Here is a 2,704-nt window from a genome sequence, read left to right as displayed (position 1 = left end):
CTTTTCCATGCTCCTACACTCCCTCCAGGGAAGAACCCTCATGGTTTGAGACCCAATGAAATTTGGTAAATGGATGTTATCCATTTTAAATCTTTTGGTTATCTTTTATCCATGTTGTAGTAGAAACCTTTTCAGCTTTACTTTTGCAAAAGTGACAGTCCAAGTGGTCACTGAATGCCCTATACATTTGCAATTATGGGTGTACTACAAAGAATAAATGGACCTGCATATACTTTTTTTTTTTATTATAGCTTTTTATTTACAAGATAGATGCATTGGTAATTTTTCAGCATTGACAATTGCAAAACCTTTATTCCGATTTTTCCCCTCCTTACCCCCACCTCCTCCCCCAGATGGGAGGTAGACCAATATATGTTAAAGTATATCTTAAATACAATATATATATATATATATATATACACATATATATACACACATATACATATACATATACATATACATATACATATACATATACATATACATAATTATTTTGCTGCCCAAGAAGAATCGGACTTTGAAATAATCTACAATTAACCTGTAAAGGAAATCAAAAATGCAGACAGACAAAAATAGAGGGATTGGGAATGCTATGTAGTGATTCACACTCATTTCCAGAGCTGCATATACTTCTAAACATTTTGCATACTTTTGTGCACAGTATAAGATTTTACACACCACTGGCATACCCTTCAATCCTCAAGGACAGGCAATAGTAGAAAGGAGAAACAGAGACATTAAGACATTCCTCCAAGGCGAGACCGGCGGAGGAGGAAGGCAGCTCTGTAAGGCCGCTTGCTCTCCGCTGGGTGCTCCCAGGCGCCGCCATGGGCATTAAATTTTTAGAAGTTATAAAACCCCTCTGCACGGTTTTGCCAGAAATTCAGAAACCTGAAAGAAAGATTCAATTTAGAGAGAAGGTATTATGGACTGCTATAACCTTGTTCCTTTTCTTAGTATGTTGTCAGATACCGCTATTTGGAATCATGTCATCAGATTCCGCAGATCCTTTCTACTGGATGAGAGTTATTCTTACTTCTAACAGATGAACTTTAATGGAATTGGGTATCTCTCCAATTGTAACATCTGGTTTGATCATGCAGTTGTTAACTGGAGCTAAAATCATTGAAGTAGGAGATACTCCAAAAGATCGAGCTCTGTTCAGTGGATCCTAGAAATTATTTGGTATGATTATTACTATTGGGCAAGCCATTGTGTATGTCATGACTGGAATGTATGGAAATCCTGCTGAAATGGGTGCTGGAATCTGTTTACTTATAATCATCCAGTTGTTTGTTGCTGGTTTGATTGTGCTGCTGTTAGATGAGCTGCTACAGAAGGGTTATGGCTTGGGGTCTGGTATTTCCCTCTTTATTGCCACCAACATCTGTGAAACCATTGTCTGGCAGGCCTTTAGCCCCACTACCGTTAACACTGGCAGAGGTACTGAATTTGAAGGTGCTGTCATAGCTCTGTTTCACTTATTGGCTACCAGAACAGACCAAGTCCGTGCTTTAAGGGAGGCTTTCTATCGTCAGAATTTGCCCAAACTCATGAACCTCATCGTTACAGTTTTTGTGTTTGCTGTTGTCATATATTTTCAGGGATTTCGTGTTGACTTGCCCATCAAGTCTGCTCGATATCGTGGACAATACAGTAGCTATCCCATCAAGCTCTTCTATACCTCCAACATTCCCATCATTCTTCAGTCTGCCTTGGTTTCTAACTTATATGTTATATCCCAGATGCTATCTGTTCGATTTAGTGGCAACTTTTTAGTTAATTTATTAGGACAGTGGGCTGATGTCAGTGGAGGAGGTCCTGCACGCTCCTACCCAGTTGGAGGCCTTTGTTATTATTTTTCTCCTCCAGAGTCTATGGGTGCCATATTTGAAGACCCTGTCCATGTGGTTGTTTACATCATCTTTATGCTGGGATCTTGTGCATTTTTCTCTAAGACATGGATAGAGGTGTCTGGCTCCTCAGCCAAAGATGTAGCTAAGCAGCTTAAAGAACAGCAAATGGTGATGAGAGGTCACCGAGACACCTCTATGGTTCATGAACTTAACAGGTATATCCCCACAGCAGCTGCCTTCAGTGGTTTGTGCATTGGTGCCCTCTCAGTGTTAGCTGACTTCTTGGGGGCTATTGGTTCAGGCACTGGAATTCTGCTCATAGTCACAATTATTTACCAATATTTTAAATATTTGTTAAGGAGCAGGCTGAAGTTGGAGGAGTTGGTGCTTTGTTTTTCTAAATGTTCAAATATTTTATTATTCATGTGAAAAGGAAAATATTTGACACATCATTGTGGTCAGATAATGCTGTGGTTTCTCCTTCCTCCTTCTTGTTTTAAAGTGCTAACTGCCCCATTTGTTTAATGGGTGATGAGCTATGCCTGTGAGCAGCATTAGTACCAGCTGCCTTAAAACTAAAGTTTACATTATTTGTTCAAAATATACAGATCTTCTCTATCTAGTGTTACCTATAATGCTGGAAACCAGTGTATCTCCCTTGTTTTGAATCATTATGATGAAATGTATCATTTTGATATTGGTAGACACTTTTGCATACAACTCTCAAGAATAGTAAATATTCCCCCAACTTGTGTTTTCAAATAAATGCAATTCAAATTGCCACTTTCCAGTACTTTTGAGCTTATTTAATGAGTTCCTGAATACATTTATATCTAATCTATATATTT

At 38.5% G+C, this 2,704-nt stretch overlaps 1 pseudogene; it reads left to right on the top strand.

Annotated features, from left to right (window-relative positions):
- The first annotated feature begins 765 nt into the window (after positions 1–765).
- LOC141555247 (protein transport protein Sec61 subunit alpha pseudogene) lies at positions 766–2,257 on the top strand (annotated as a pseudogene).
- Positions 2,258–2,704: the final 447 nt, after the last annotated feature.

Source organism: Sminthopsis crassicaudata, chromosome 2 (genome assembly GCF_048593235.1).
Source record: "Sminthopsis crassicaudata isolate SCR6 chromosome 2, ASM4859323v1, whole genome shotgun sequence".
Taxonomy (NCBI): domain Eukaryota; kingdom Metazoa; phylum Chordata; class Mammalia; order Dasyuromorphia; family Dasyuridae; genus Sminthopsis; species Sminthopsis crassicaudata.
The sequence above is the reverse complement of the archived record's forward strand: the minus strand, read 5'-3'. Positions and strand labels throughout refer to the sequence as shown.